The sequence below is a fragment of the Haliotis cracherodii genome, unplaced genomic scaffold (genome assembly GCF_022045235.1).
Source record: "Haliotis cracherodii isolate W230 unplaced genomic scaffold, xgHalCrac1.p SCAF_1, whole genome shotgun sequence".
NCBI classification, from domain to species: domain Eukaryota; kingdom Metazoa; phylum Mollusca; class Gastropoda; order Lepetellida; family Haliotidae; genus Haliotis; species Haliotis cracherodii.
The window spans coordinates 38,950,304-38,967,762 of NW_027266264.1; positions in this window are offsets into that span (position 1 = coordinate 38,950,304).

Here is a 17,459-nt window from a genome sequence, read left to right on the forward strand (position 1 = left end):
GAGATTGCTGTACCCCCACCTGGAGTTTCTCAATCTCTGCAGCGGACGAAGTTGAAAACGACCACGGCAAGTCAGGTCTTGGGCCGATGTCAACAGACCGAGGACTTCCTGCCACGTGTGCACCGACTCCGGGGCATGTAGAAGTCTTGGAACGCTGCTGACAATCTTGTCCCAACGGTCTTGAGGTACCTTGACCAGATTGACCCCTGTGTGGAAGCGACTTTTGAAGGTTGACGATCCACCCGAGGTACCGTAGTAGACTCAGGGTGGTCGCTAACTCTCCTTGAAGGGCTTCTGTGAACTGGTGAGCTTGGAGCCCATCGTCTAGGTAGAAGGCGACCCTGATCGCCTGCCGATGAGGACATTCTACGACCGTCTTCATGATCCACGTGAAAATGCACGGGGCAATAGAAATTCCAAACGGGAGCGCCACCCACTGGTAATGAATACCTTGGTAGGCGAATTGGAGGTATTTCTGGAACTCGGAAGATATTGGTACATGGAGATACGCGTCCTGAAGGTCTGTCGAGACGAGGAAGTCGTTCGGTAATATCATCCGACGCAGAGAGCTGAGGGATATCATGGTGAATGTGTCGGGTTGTTGGAGGTATGTTGCGTTGAACTTTTTGAGATTGAAAATAAGCCACATCTTTGTGGATTTTTTCTTGGGTACTAGAAAGATGGGCGAGTAGTACCCCGGCGATGGTGCCGATGCCCACCTCAGGGCATAGTGATGAAGTCTCCCCCCTACCGGTAGCTCGTAGTGTCACCGGGGAAGACTCGAAAGACGGTGACAGGGATAAAGAGCCAGCGGGGGAAGAAGTGAGGACCCTTCCCCCGCCGGCTCTTTATCCCTCTGGGATACTTGGAAAAGGAGACCTGGCAACCCTTCCTGTCCGAAGCTCTCTTGCGGGACGGCTGTTGAGGCATGTCCCTACGAAAGGCCCGTTGCACATTCACGTTTCTCTAACGTTCTCGTGGGGCGTTCGAAACCGGTGGCATCTGGACAGGTTGTGTGAAGCCGAAATGATGATGTCACGCTCGGCTTCCCTTGAGTACTTATCCAGATCTTCGTTGGTACAACCATCAAACAACTGTTGCGATGACCACGGGGCCCGTAAGAGTGTCCTGCCATGACGATCAGGTAGTTCAACTCAATGTCTTTGGGAGGCCTAGGAGGGTTGTCGACGTCGATTGTGTAGGCGTAGATGAAGGATTTGGTGTACTGGTTGACGGTCCATGGAACTTTGACGTAGTCGAATCCTTCTTGGTCGATGCCGTCGAGGTGAGTACCGCCGCCGTGATCTGGGCTATCAAAGCCGGGTCGATATGGAAGTGAGACGAGGGTGTCATTCTGTCATTATCTCTATGACGCTGATCTCCCAGAAAACCCCTGGAGAACGTCGCACGTCCTCGTGGGGACGAGGGCTACGATCTCACAAAGTAGAAGTACTACAATCCCCATCGTAGTTATCGAACGAATCGTACTCCCGACGACCACGAAGGCGATAAAGGTCCTCGTGTCATTTACTGTCTCTCAATGAGACACTCGACCTGTCGTCCCGGGAACGGGAACGACTTCTAGAGAGGGATCTGTTTTTCACTGTCGTCCCGCACGACGTCCCTATCGTCGTTGGTAGAACGAGATACGAACCAACTGGGGACCGTAGTCCCCTCATGGTCCTCGTCACCCCCCAGTCTCGTCATAACGGGGGTGGCTGAGTGACGCTCTTGATCAACCGATTGACGGAGATCAGTCGTGCTGGTAGTATCATCAGCAGGCGAACAGTCACGTGTCTTGTCGAAAACAGAAGTTGACTGAGGTCTGTCTTTATCAACTGATTTCTTAGGTGTGGCTGACTCGCCACCCCCAGGGCCGGATGTGGAGGGTGCAGAGTCCAAGGATCCACCTAAGGACCTTCTCCACTTGTAGCACTGGTCAGTAGCCCGCTTCGCCAACACACGAAGATACAAGTTAAAGTTTATGATGACATTTTTGTTGTTGAAATCATTTTATTTTTATGCAAGTTTTTAGTCCTTTAGTATTAAGGCACAAAATATTTGAATACCAAAGCTCACAGCAACTTTTGTTATGTGGTTGTCATTGATGACATTTTAAATTGTTGACTACATATTCAGGTGAAATACTGTGCCCTGGCACAATTAATAAAAAAACATTTGTCTGATACAAGTATAGGAAAATTACGGATGTCAATAAATACTTTTTAAAAATGAGGTCGTGTCATGTTTTCATTTTACAACTATGAATGTTTAATTCTTTCATTATCAGCTTAAGACATGAATGTGCAGTGGTTCAGTCAAATTTATTATGACGGATAATCTATCTCAATAACACAACTGTACAAAAGAGCAACAAGGCTCTAAAACTCAACCTGAATGTTTAGTTGACTTGACTCGTCTTTTACATTTTTGACATCTCCTCTAATACTCCTGTGAAAGCTGCAACAATAATCTTAGCTGATGTTCCTGAAAACTGCTCACATATTTGCATACTTTGATTTTTATCTGCGTAATGGCGGGAAACCTCTTTTCTTTCCAACATCTATTACACCTTTGCCAGAATGTCCCAGAGGGATCCGGTCGAACCTGCCTCTAGTAACTCCCTGTGTAATTGACAGTAATCCTCTTCTGGAAATCTGACTTGAGTTAATTTCCTCTGAAATTCCTCCTGAGGACTTGAAAATCAGACTGCATCAAGAATCAGTCAAATATGTGTTACCTTCACTGGAATTACCATTATATTTGCTGACCTTGTTAGTAATAATGATGTCATTTCTGGTCTATTTCTACCCAATGACATCATTCTTGTTCAAAATGGATTTGTGACACTATTTCCGGTGCTGACATTGCTTCCAGTTCTGTCATTTCTTCCGGTTTTGACGTCACTTCCGGTTTGTTACTTTCCTTTTATTGGATAATGACGCCTCTTATGGTCAGGGACGTGTAAAATGGGTTTTTCAGAATAAAAACGATGTTTTATTGGTCTGTTTTCAGTCGTACAAATGGGTATCTCTCATACCCTCACTTCTAGTCGAACGTTTAAAAGGAAGCCAGAAGCTGGAATGTAAACATTAAACTTGTTTCTGTCTGGTTGCGCACGCACCTCCCTATGACATGTCACAAATCTCTCAGAGCGCCTCTGAGACTGGTCGCTCGAGAAAGATTCACGGTAGACTGCTAGTTTGTATTCTACTAGTACTTATCGTTTGTCTACAGTTGTTGTTCTAATAAAGTAATAATAATATGTCTTACCTGTAGACTCCTGGAATGTAATCCTTGGTAATCCATTGTTTGTGTTCAACAAGTGTTTCGCTGTTTGACTTGATTATACACGTGGCAACATGTCGGGCATTTGTGCCTCTTGTCAAAGAAAACTGTCTAAAGTAGATCCTCACAAGTATTGTCCTTCCTGCATCATTCAGGACGGGTTTTCAACGTATTCGTGGGATAAACGTTGTAAAGAATGTGAGCACTTGTCTTCTATAAACTTTAACTTGTATCTTCGTGTGTTGCACGCATCTCCCTATGACATGTCACAAATCTCGAAGAATAAGCCATCATTCAGGACTGGACTGGATTACTTCCCTGTGGGGATGGCTGGGTAGGAACATATGACTGAAAACAGACCAATAAAACATCGTTTTTATTCTGAAAAACCCATGTTTTAGTCTGTTTTCAGTCGTACAAATGGGTAGAATTCGATGGAACACTGGAAGGAGGGTCGGGAAAGTAATCAGGAAGTGACCTCTTTCACGTCGAATGTACCAAGTTCCTCACCCCTGTAGTGACTATAGAACATTCGACCAGATGCATGGACGAGACAAGTTGTTTATCACGAATGCACAGCATGGTTAATGCTCTTCGACACACAACAAAGTATCGATGCGACAGGACAACTGCACACGTCAGTTGAACTGCAATTGAAGTGTGGTCGGCGCATAATTTAGTTACAGAGCAACTCGCAGTATACAAGGTAACTAAAAAATACGAGCAGTACTATAAAGTATGGGAAGACGATGCATACACCGAATAACCATAATAAAAAAGCCGAAGTACTCCACGCAACAAAAATTCACAAATTCACTGTCTTTTCTAGGAGATCTGTTGTGCCACCACGAGTGGACCAAACTGTTTGAGTCCTTCAACATCTTCTGTTGAGATATCTCTGAGATAATGCGAAGCAAACACTGAAGTAGATCTCCAAAAGCAGCCCTCCATAATAGCTTGCAGCAAACAATTACTGTGGAGTGCTAATGTTGAAGCTATGGCTCGAACTTCTTGCGGATGAGAGGAGGTGGGAGGTGCGAGTCCTTGCGCCTCGTAAGCTCTGAGAATGACCGCTCTCAACCAAAAGGAGAGAGTATTATGTGTAATCTCTTTCTTTGCATTGGTTGAGAGCGGTATGAACAGCTGTCGAAAATGTTATCGTCGCTGTTCAGATTGCTGCAGGTAAATATACGAAGCGCACAAACTGGGCACAGGGTGAGATCAGCGTGATCATGAGGGCCCATAATGGCAGACAAGGAAGGAATGTGGAACATTCTTGAATCTTGGCCAGGAAGTTGATTTTTCGCTAAAAAATCCCATCTGAGACCAAGATGGACGTTGCCATGGTTACGCTGATCAAACGTAATCCGACCAATCTCATTAAATTCAGACCTTATTTCTCACTACCACTAAACAAAGATCTGAAGACATTCCATTAGGGGTCACGTCAGAACGACCTTTCATCCGACCAATGAGAGCGTCCCTTACCAGATCATGAAAGTGATAGTCGGAATGTGATTTCTAATCATACAACCTCGAAAACTTTAACACGGGGTACCGGTATTCCAAACGATTTTAACGAGTTACAGGTTTAATGACTGAATCCATACAATCTAGACCATCTATTAGCCATTCCAGAATGTTCTTTTGTTTAGGTTTCAAATTTGTAATCGAGAATTTGTCAAAATATGTTTTGAAGCGTTGTCGCCAATTTGAAATTAGTGCTGTAAAGCACGAGAAAGCTGCCTTTTGATTGGTCATTCTATTGGTTGGTCAAAGTTCGGGCAAGGTCGGTCTGACGTGACCCGTAATAGGATGTCCTCAGATCTTTGTTTAGCGGTAGCGAGAACCAAGGTCTGATTTTAATGAGATTGTAATCTGACCGACGTCAATGGCATGTATTTCCGATACTCTCGCTGCCATAGCCAATGAGAAAAGGAAAGCCGTTTTCTGAGACAATAAGTCGAATGCGACCTGATCTAGAGGCTCGTAAGTCTGACTAGACAGGTTGCGCAGAACGACATCGAGGTCCCAGGCCGGCGGTCGGAATTTACATGACTGATCTTCAACCATGAAGGCACGTAGAATCTTCTGCAGCTCCCGTACTTTAGTGAGCTTGTCGCCCGTAGGAGACGGCACCACTGAAGCCAAAGCTGCCAGATAAGTTGAGATCATCGACCCTTTCAGACGCCGAGATGACCAGAGATAGACTAGGAACTCCGCCACCTGTGGTGGGGTTGCTACCGCCGGGTAGAGTGAGTGAGTGAGTATGGTTTTACACCGCTTTTAGCAATATTTCAGCAATATCACGGCGGGGGACACCAGAAATGGGCTTCACACATTGTACCCATGTCAGGAATCGGACCCGGGTCTTCGGCGTGACGAGCGAACGCTTTAACCACCAGGCTACCTGAGACCTGGCGAAAATGGAGAAAGTGGTCCACTTGTCATCATACAACTTACGAGTCGTAACTCGATGTGCTGACGAGACAAGCGCTGCCGCTTTAGCCGAATATCCTTTCTTCATTAACGAGGTCTTAAGCAAACCCAGGCGTGAAGCTGGAAGTTCTTTATCCCCGGATGCTAGTCGTCGTTTTGAGGATGAAGAAGGAGGACGTCTCGATCTGGCAACGGGAACGGTTGCTGATCGATGATCTTAAGATGTTCCGGGAACCACGTTCTGGACGGCCAATAAGGCGCGACCAAAAGCAGATGTAGGTTGGCCGTTTGACGAACTTTCTCCAGTATCGATGGTAACAGCACCATTGGCGGAAACGCGTAAGCGTCTAGACCCTCCCACGATATCGCTAGAGCGTCGTGGTCCCATGCCCGTGGGTCTGGAACCGGCGACACGAATCGAGGGAGGTTGTTGTTATACCGGGTTGCGAAGAAATCTACTTGGAGCAACCAGAGTCAATCTGTCAGCAGATGAAAGACTGTCGGATGGATCATCTATAGTCTTGACAGGGCATCGGCTATCACATTCTTGGCCCCCGGGATGTGACGGGCTCTTACACATATGTCCAAGTCGTCGACGACGGCGAAGAACCTGAATGTCCGGTCCAGAAGGGCGGCCGACCAAGTCGTTCCCTGTTTGTTGATGCAGTGGACGACTGTGGAGTTGTCCGACTGTATCATCAGCCGTTTCCGACTTGACCGCCCGAATCTCTGCTTCCATCTTGAGGCAGTTGATGTGGAGGACCTTTTCTTCTGGCGACCACAGCCCGGCCGCTTGGTCGTCCCTGAAGTGCGCTCCCCAGCCTTCCAATGACGCGTCTACGAATAGGTGTAGTATGAACGGAGGCTCGCTCATAAAGACGCCTTCGCAAACGTTCAACGGCTGGAGCCACCACTCCAGATGACAACGTAGCTGCGCCGGAAGTGGAACCAGGAGATTGCTGTACCCCCACCTGGAGTTTCTCAATCTCTGCAGCGGACGAAGTTGAAAACGACCACGGCAAGTCAGGTCTTGGGCCGATGTCAACAGACCGAGGACTTCCTGCCACGTGTGCACCGACTCCGGGGCATGTAGAAGTCTTGGAACGCTGCTGACAATCTTGTCCCAACGGTCTTGAGGTACCTTGACCAGATTGACCCCTGTGTGGAAGCGACTTTTGAAGGTTGACGATCCACCCGAGGTACCGTAGTAGACTCAGGGTGGTCGCTAACTCTCCTTGAAGGGCTTCTGTGAACTGGTGAGCTTGGAGCCCATCGTCTAGGTAGAAGGCGACCCTGATCGCCTGCCGATGAGGACATTCTACGACCGTCTTCATGATCCACGTGAAAATGCACGGGGCAATAGAAATTCCAAACGGGAGCGCCACCCACTGGTAATGAATACCTTGGTAGGCGAATTGGAGGTATTTCTGGAACTCGGAAGATATTGGTACATGGAGATACGCGTCCTGAAGGTCTGTCGAGACGAGGAAGTCGTTCGGTAATATCATCCGACGCAGAGAGCTGAGGGATATCATGGTGAATGTGTCGGGTTGTTGGAGGTATGTTGCGTTGAACTTTTTGAGATTGAAAATAAGCCACATCTTTGTGGATTTTTTCTTGGGTACTAGAAAGATGGGCGAGTAGTACCCCGGCGATGGTGCCGATGCCCACCTCAGGGCATAGTGATGAAGTCTCCCCCCTACCGGTAGCTCGTAGTGTCACCGGGGAAGACTCGAAAGACGGTGACAGGGATAAAGAGCCAGCGGGGGAAGAAGTGAGGACCCTTCCCCCGCCGGCTCTTTATCCCTCTGGGATACTTGGAAAAGGAGACCTGGCAACCCTTCCTGTCCGAAGCTCTCTTGCGGGACGGCTGTTGAGGCATGTCCCTACGAAAGGCCCGTTGCACATTCACGTTTCTCTAACGTTCTCGTGGGGCGTTCGAAACCGGTGGCATCTGGACAGGTTGTGTGAAGCCGAAATGATGATGTCACGCTCGGCTTCCCTTGAGTACTTATCCAGATCTTCGTTGGTACAACCATCAAACAACTGTTGCGATGACCACGGGGCCCGTAAGAGTGTCCTGCCATGACGATCAGGTAGTTCAACTCAATGTCTTTGGGAGGCCTAGGAGGGTTGTCGACGTCGATTGTGTAGGCGTAGATGAAGGATTTGGTGTACTGGTTGACGGTCCATGGAACTTTGACGTAGTCGAATCCTTCTTGGTCGATGCCGTCGAGGTGAGTACCGCCGCCGTGATCTGGGCTATCAAAGCCGGGTCGATATGGAAGTGAGACGAGGGTGTCATTCTGTCATTATCTCTATGACGCTGATCTCCCAGAAAACCCCTGGAGAACGTCGCACGTCCTCGTGGGGACGAGGGCTACGATCTCACAAAGTAGAAGTACTACAATCCCCATCGTAGTTATCGAACGAATCGTACTCCCGACGACCACGAAGGCGATAAAGGTCCTCGTGTCATTTACTGTCTCTCAATGAGACACTCGACCTGTCGTCCCGGGAACGGGAACGACTTCTAGAGAGGGATCTGTTTTTCACTGTCGTCCCGCACGACGTCCCTATCGTCGTTGGTAGAACGAGATACGAACCAACTGGGGACCGTAGTCCCCTCATGGTCCTCGTCACCCCCCAGTCTCGTCATAACGGGGGTGGCTGAGTGACGCTCTTGATCAACCGATTGACGGAGATCAGTCGTGCTGGTAGTATCATCAGCAGGCGAACAGTCACGTGTCTTGTCGAAAACAGAAGTTGACTGAGGTCTGTCTTTATCAACTGATTTCTTAGGTGTGGCTGACTCGCCACCCCCAGGGCCGGATGTGGAGGGTGCAGAGTCCAAGGATCCACCTAAGGACCTTCTCCACTTGTAGCACTGGTCAGTAGCCCGCTTCGCCAACACACGAAGATACAAGTTAAAGTTTATGATGACATTTTTGTTGTTGAAATCATTTTATTTTTATGCAAGTTTTTAGTCCTTTAGTATTAAGGCACAAAATATTTGAATACCAAAGCTCACAGCAACTTTTGTTATGTGGTTGTCATTGATGACATTTTAAATTGTTGACTACATATTCAGGTGAAATACTGTGCCCTGGCACAATTAATAAAAAAACATTTGTCTGATACAAGTATAGGAAAATTACGGATGTCAATAAATACTTTTTAAAAATGAGGTCGTGTCATGTTTTCATTTTACAACTATGAATGTTTAATTCTTTCATTATCAGCTTAAGACATGAATGTGCAGTGGTTCAGTCAAATTTATTATGACGGATAATCTATCTCAATAACACAACTGTACAAAAGAGCAACAAGGCTCTAAAACTCAACCTGAATGTTTAGTTGACTTGACTCGTCTTTTACATTTTTGACATCTCCTCTAATACTCCTGTGAAAGCTGCAACAATAATCTTAGCTGATGTTCCTGAAAACTGCTCACATATTTGCATACTTTGATTTTTATCTGCGTAATGGCGGGAAACCTCTTTTCTTTCCAACATCTATTACACCTTTGCCAGAATGTCCCAGAGGGATCCGGTCGAACCTGCCTCTAGTAACTCCCTGTGTAATTGACAGTAATCCTCTTCTGGAAATCTGACTTGAGTTAATTTCCTCTGAAATTCCTCCTGAGGACTTGAAAATCAGACTGCATCAAGAATCAGTCAAATATGTGTTACCTTCACTGGAATTACCATTATATTTGCTGACCTTGTTAGTAATAATGATGTCATTTCTGGTCTATTTCTACCCAATGACATCATTCTTGTTCAAAATGGATTTGTGACACTATTTCCGGTGCTGACATTGCTTCCAGTTCTGTCATTTCTTCCGGTTTTGACGTCACTTCCGGTTTGTTACTTTCCTTTTATTGGATAATGACGCCTCTTATGGTCAGGGACGTGTAAAATGGGTTTTTCAGAATAAAAACGATGTTTTATTGGTCTGTTTTCAGTCGTACAAATGGGTATCTCTCATACCCTCACTTCTAGTCGAACGTTTAAAAGGAAGCCAGAAGCTGGAATGTAAACATTAAACTTGTTTCTGTCTGGTTGCGCACGCACCTCCCTATGACATGTCACAAATCTCTCAGAGCGCCTCTGAGACTGGTCGCTCGAGAAAGATTCACGGTAGACTGCTAGTTTGTATTCTACTAGTACTTATCGTTTGTCTACAGTTGTTGTTCTAATAAAGTAATAATAATATGTCTTACCTGTAGACTCCTGGAATGTAATCCTTGGTAATCCATTGTTTGTGTTCAACAAGTGTTTCGCTGTTTGACTTGATTATACACGTGGCAACATGTCGGGCATTTGTGCCTCTTGTCAAAGAAAACTGTCTAAAGTAGATCCTCACAAGTATTGTCCTTCCTGCATCATTCAGGACGGGTTTTCAACGTATTCGTGGGATAAACGTTGTAAAGAATGTGAGCACTTGTCTTCTATAAACTTTAACTTGTATCTTCGTGTGTTGCACGCATCTCCCTATGACATGTCACAAATCTCGAAGAATAAGCCATCATTCAGGACTGGACTGGATTACTTCCCTGTGGGGATGGCTGGGTAGGAACATATGACTGAAAACAGACCAATAAAACATCGTTTTTATTCTGAAAAACCCATGTTTTAGTCTGTTTTCAGTCGTACAAATGGGTAGAATTCGATGGAACACTGGAAGGAGGGTCGGGAAAGTAATCAGGAAGTGACCTCTTTCACGTCGAATGTACCAAGTTCCTCACCCCTGTAGTGACTATAGAACATTCGACCAGATGCATGGACGAGACAAGTTGTTTATCACGAATGCACAGCATGGTTAATGCTCTTCGACACACAACAAAGTATCGATGCGACAGGACAACTGCACACGTCAGTTGAACTGCAATTGAAGTGTGGTCGGCGCATAATTTAGTTACAGAGCAACTCGCAGTATACAAGGTAACTAAAAAATACGAGCAGTACTATAAAGTATGGGAAGACGATGCATACACCGAATAACCATAATAAAAAAGCCGAAGTACTCCACGCAACAAAAATTCACAAATTCACTGTCTTTTCTAGGAGATCTGTTGTGCCACCACGAGTGGACCAAACTGTTTGAGTCCTTCAACATCTTCTGTTGAGATATCTCTGAGATAATGCGAAGCAAACACTGAAGTAGATCTCCAAAAGCAGCCCTCCATAATAGCTTGCAGCAAACAATTACTGTGGAGTGCTAATGTTGAAGCTATGGCTCGAACTTCTTGCGGATGAGAGGAGGTGGGAGGTGCGAGTCCTTGCGCCTCGTAAGCTCTGAGAATGACCGCTCTCAACCAAAAGGAGAGAGTATTATGTGTAATCTCTTTCTTTGCATTGGTTGAGAGCGGTATGAACAGCTGTCGAAAATGTTATCGTCGCTGTTCAGATTGCTGCAGGTAAATATACGAAGCGCACAAACTGGGCACAGGGTGAGATCAGCGTGATCATGAGGGCCCATAATGGCAGACAAGGAAGGAATGTGGAACATTCTTGAATCTTGGCCAGGAAGTTGATTTTTCGCTAAAAAATCCCATCTGAGACCAAGATGGACGTTGCCATGGTTACGCTGATCAAACGTAATCCGACCAATCTCATTAAATTCAGACCTTATTTCTCACTACCACTAAACAAAGATCTGAAGACATTCCATTAGGGGTCACGTCAGAACGACCTTTCATCCGACCAATGAGAGCGTCCCTTACCAGATCATGAAAGTGATAGTCGGAATGTGATTTCTAATCATACAACCTCGAAAACTTTAACACGGGGTACCGGTATTCCAAACGATTTTAACGAGTTACAGGTTTAATGACTGAATCCATACAATCTAGACCATCTATTAGCCATTCCAGAATGTTCTTTTGTTTAGGTTTCAAATTTGTAATCGAGAATTTGTCAAAATATGTTTTGAAGCGTTGTCGCCAATTTGAAATTAGTGCTGTAAAGCACGAGAAAGCTGCCTTTTGATTGGTCATTCTATTGGTTGGTCAAAGTTCGGGCAAGGTCGGTCTGACGTGACCCGTAATAGGATGTCCTCAGATCTTTGTTTAGCGGTAGCGAGAACCAAGGTCTGATTTTAATGAGATTGTAATCTGACCGACGTCAATGGCATGTATTTCCGATACTCTCGCTGCCATAGCCAATGAGAAAAGGAAAGCCGTTTTCTGAGACAATAAGTCGAATGCGACCTGATCTAGAGGCTCGTAAGTCTGACTAGACAGGTTGCGCAGAACGACATCGAGGTCCCAGGCCGGCGGTCGGAATTTACATGACTGATCTTCAACCATGAAGGCACGTAGAATCTTCTGCAGCTCCCGTACTTTAGTGAGCTTGTCGCCCGTAGGAGACGGCACCACTGAAGCCAAAGCTGCCAGATAAGTTGAGATCATCGACCCTTTCAGACGCCGAGATGACCAGAGATAGACTAGGAACTCCGCCACCTGTGGTGGGGTTGCTACCGCCGGGTAGAGTGAGTGAGTGAGTATGGTTTTACACCGCTTTTAGCAATATTTCAGCAATATCACGGCGGGGGACACCAGAAATGGGCTTCACACATTGTACCCATGTCAGGAATCGGACCCGGGTCTTCGGCGTGACGAGCGAACGCTTTAACCACCAGGCTACCTGAGACCTGGCGAAAATGGAGAAAGTGGTCCACTTGTCATCATACAACTTACGAGTCGTAACTCGATGTGCTGACGAGACAAGCGCTGCCGCTTTAGCCGAATATCCTTTCTTCATTAACGAGGTCTTAAGCAAACCCAGGCGTGAAGCTGGAAGTTCTTTATCCCCGGATGCTAGTCGTCGTTTTGAGGATGAAGAAGGAGGACGTCTCGATCTGGCAACGGGAACGGTTGCTGATCGATGATCTTAAGATGTTCCGGGAACCACGTTCTGGACGGCCAATAAGGCGCGACCAAAAGCAGATGTAGGTTGGCCGTTTGACGAACTTTCTCCAGTATCGATGGTAACAGCACCATTGGCGGAAACGCGTAAGCGTCTAGACCCTCCCACGATATCGCTAGAGCGTCGTGGTCCCATGCCCGTGGGTCTGGAACCGGCGACACGAATCGAGGGAGGTTGTTGTTATACCGGGTTGCGAAGAAATCTACTTGGAGCAACCAGAGTCAATCTGTCAGCAGATGAAAGACTGTCGGATGGATCATCTATAGTCTTGACAGGGCATCGGCTATCACATTCTTGGCCCCCGGGATGTGACGGGCTCTTACACATATGTCCAAGTCGTCGACGACGGCGAAGAACCTGAATGTCCGGTCCAGAAGGGCGGCCGACCAAGTCGTTCCCTGTTTGTTGATGCAGTGGACGACTGTGGAGTTGTCCGACTGTATCATCAGCCGTTTCCGACTTGACCGCCCGAATCTCTGCTTCCATCTTGAGGCAGTTGATGTGGAGGACCTTTTCTTCTGGCGACCACAGCCCGGCCGCTTGGTCGTCCCTGAAGTGCGCTCCCCAGCCTTCCAATGACGCGTCTACGAATAGGTGTAGTATGAACGGAGGCTCGCTCATAAAGACGCCTTCGCAAACGTTCAACGGCTGGAGCCACCACTCCAGATGACAACGTAGCTGCGCCGGAAGTGGAACCAGGAGATTGCTGTACCCCCACCTGGAGTTTCTCAATCTCTGCAGCGGACGAAGTTGAAAACGACCACGGCAAGTCAGGTCTTGGGCCGATGTCAACAGACCGAGGACTTCCTGCCACGTGTGCACCGACTCCGGGGCATGTAGAAGTCTTGGAACGCTGCTGACAATCTTGTCCCAACGGTCTTGAGGTACCTTGACCAGATTGACCCCTGTGTGGAAGCGACTTTTGAAGGTTGACGATCCACCCGAGGTACCGTAGTAGACTCAGGGTGGTCGCTAACTCTCCTTGAAGGGCTTCTGTGAACTGGTGAGCTTGGAGCCCATCGTCTAGGTAGAAGGCGACCCTGATCGCCTGCCGATGAGGACATTCTACGACCGTCTTCATGATCCACGTGAAAATGCACGGGGCAATAGAAATTCCAAACGGGAGCGCCACCCACTGGTAATGAATACCTTGGTAGGCGAATTGGAGGTATTTCTGGAACTCGGAAGATATTGGTACATGGAGATACGCGTCCTGAAGGTCTGTCGAGACGAGGAAGTCGTTCGGTAATATCATCCGACGCAGAGAGCTGAGGGATATCATGGTGAATGTGTCGGGTTGTTGGAGGTATGTTGCGTTGAACTTTTTGAGATTGAAAATAAGCCACATCTTTGTGGATTTTTTCTTGGGTACTAGAAAGATGGGCGAGTAGTACCCCGGCGATGGTGCCGATGCCCACCTCAGGGCATAGTGATGAAGTCTCCCCCCTACCGGTAGCTCGTAGTGTCACCGGGGAAGACTCGAAAGACGGTGACAGGGATAAAGAGCCAGCGGGGGAAGAAGTGAGGACCCTTCCCCCGCCGGCTCTTTATCCCTCTGGGATACTTGGAAAAGGAGACCTGGCAACCCTTCCTGTCCGAAGCTCTCTTGCGGGACGGCTGTTGAGGCATGTCCCTACGAAAGGCCCGTTGCACATTCACGTTTCTCTAACGTTCTCGTGGGGCGTTCGAAACCGGTGGCATCTGGACAGGTTGTGTGAAGCCGAAATGATGATGTCACGCTCGGCTTCCCTTGAGTACTTATCCAGATCTTCGTTGGTACAACCATCAAACAACTGTTGCGATGACCACGGGGCCCGTAAGAGTGTCCTGCCATGACGATCAGGTAGTTCAACTCAATGTCTTTGGGAGGCCTAGGAGGGTTGTCGACGTCGATTGTGTAGGCGTAGATGAAGGATTTGGTGTACTGGTTGACGGTCCATGGAACTTTGACGTAGTCGAATCCTTCTTGGTCGATGCCGTCGAGGTGAGTACCGCCGCCGTGATCTGGGCTATCAAAGCCGGGTCGATATGGAAGTGAGACGAGGGTGTCATTCTGTCATTATCTCTATGACGCTGATCTCCCAGAAAACCCCTGGAGAACGTCGCACGTCCTCGTGGGGACGAGGGCTACGATCTCACAAAGTAGAAGTACTACAATCCCCATCGTAGTTATCGAACGAATCGTACTCCCGACGACCACGAAGGCGATAAAGGTCCTCGTGTCATTTACTGTCTCTCAATGAGACACTCGACCTGTCGTCCCGGGAACGGGAACGACTTCTAGAGAGGGATCTGTTTTTCACTGTCGTCCCGCACGACGTCCCTATCGTCGTTGGTAGAACGAGATACGAACCAACTGGGGACCGTAGTCCCCTCATGGTCCTCGTCACCCCCCAGTCTCGTCATAACGGGGGTGGCTGAGTGACGCTCTTGATCAACCGATTGACGGAGATCAGTCGTGCTGGTAGTATCATCAGCAGGCGAACAGTCACGTGTCTTGTCGAAAACAGAAGTTGACTGAGGTCTGTCTTTATCAACTGATTTCTTAGGTGTGGCTGACTCGCCACCCCCAGGGCCGGATGTGGAGGGTGCAGAGTCCAAGGATCCACCTAAGGACCTTCTCCACTTGTAGCACTGGTCAGTAGCCCGCTTCGCCAACACACGAAGATACAAGTTAAAGTTTATAGAAGGCAAGTGCTCACCTTCTTTACAACGTTTATCCCACGAATACGTTGAAAACCCGTCCTTAATGATGCAGGAAGGACAATACTTGTGAGGATCTACTTTAGACAGTTTTCTTTGACACGAGGCACAAATGCCCGACATGTTGCCACATGTATAATCAAGTCGAACAGCTAAACACTTGTTGAACACAAACAATGGATTACCGGTACCAAGGATTACATTCCAGGAGTCTATAGGTAAGACATATTATTATTACTTTATTAGAACAACAACTGTAGACAAACGATAAGTACTAGTAGAATACAAACTAGCAGTCTACCGTGAATCTTGCTCGAGCGACCAGTCTCAGAGGCGCTCTGAGAGATTTGTGACATGTCAAAGGGAGGTGCGTGCGCAACCAGACGGAAACAAGTTTAATGTTTACATTCCAGCTTCTGGCTTCCTTTTAAACGTGCGACTAGAAGTGAGGGTATGAGAGATACCCATTCGTATGACTGAAAACAGACTAAAACAATCATATTTTTTAAAACAGTAGTCCTCAGAAAAATATCTTCCGCGTAAAAATATAATCAAAGATTTAGAAAAAACACTCAACAGTCGCGGATTGTCCTGTTTTCGATCAGAGCTTTCAGCAGCATAATTTTTTATTATAGCAATTATTGGAGACATTCAAACGCTCATGCACGTGCCATGCGATATGACATCATTGATGGGGGCCTATGGACGTGCATTGTGTTACTGCACGTGCATCCTGTGCAGCTGTACACAGCATGTGCAACTCAAAATTCGCTGTCACTTTGGAAAGTGATCTGTGGTCATTCAAAAATTCAAAACTTCTCAGGCGCAGACACAAGCATATCACAAGCAAATCATGCCAAGATTGACAGCTGCACAGCGTCATGAAGCCATTGGAATGATCTGAGCAGGAATGAGGCAACAACAGGTGGCAACACATTTCCAATGCCATCGTAACACGATATCGGCATTGGTGAGGCGTTATCAGAACACAAATGACGTTGCCGACCACCCACGTTCAGGACGTCCCTGAGTTACGACGCCAAGACAGGACAGATGGATTCGAGTTACACATCTCCGACACAGGTTCCAAACGGCAGTAACGACGTCCCAGACAATTCTTGGACTGCGCCGTATCAATCCCAACAGTCAGGAATCGTTTACGTCAGTACAGAATTTGACCACGACGCCCTGCCATACGTCATGACACACCGTCATCGAGTCAACCGTCTAAGATGGTGTCGAAATCATGTTCGCCAACCTCGAATATGGTGGAGAAATGTTGTCTTTACAGATGAATCGAGGTTCAACATTTCCCACAGTGACAGGCGCAAACGTGTCTACCGGCGTTTGGGAGAACGTTATGCACGCAACTGTATTGTGGAGAGGAATCATTTTGGAGGTGGCTCTGTGATGATTTGGGGTGGGATAACAGCATGGTACCGAACCCCTTTGGTGGTTGTTCATTGCAATCTCACCGGTGTTGGCTACAGAGATCAGATTCTGAGGCCTGTGGTCATTCCTTTCCTGCAACATCATGGCCCGGGATTGACATTTCAACAGGACAACGCTCGTCCTCACACGGCTAGGGTCGCAATGGATTTCCTTCACCATAACAATGTCATGTTACTGCCATGGCCTGCAATTTCTCCAGATCTCTCCCCAATAGAGCATGTGTGGGATGAAATGGAGCGTCGTCTTCCACATCCTCTAGATAATGTCCGTGACTTGGCACAGGATTTGAGGAGGATATGGCAGGCCATTCCCCAGGCCTTCCATGCCCATTTGATGGACTCCATGCGTTGCCGATGCACTGCTGTGATTCACGCACAGGGTGGTCATACCCGTTATTGACTTTGTGACTTTGTCGTATGACCCCCTACTCCATTTTGATCTTCTGACGTCATCGTAACAGATGTTGTTCAGGTCCCGTTGACATTTTCTAATGGTCCGATCATTCAGCTGCTACAGCGTCTGCATCATTTTGTTCTTGCTGTGTTGTATTTCAATCCAGAATATATTTTCTCTGTGCACAGTTTTTTTATGTGGCTAGTATATGTTGTATTAATGTCTTATGTTTGCAATGGAGTTTTGTTTTTT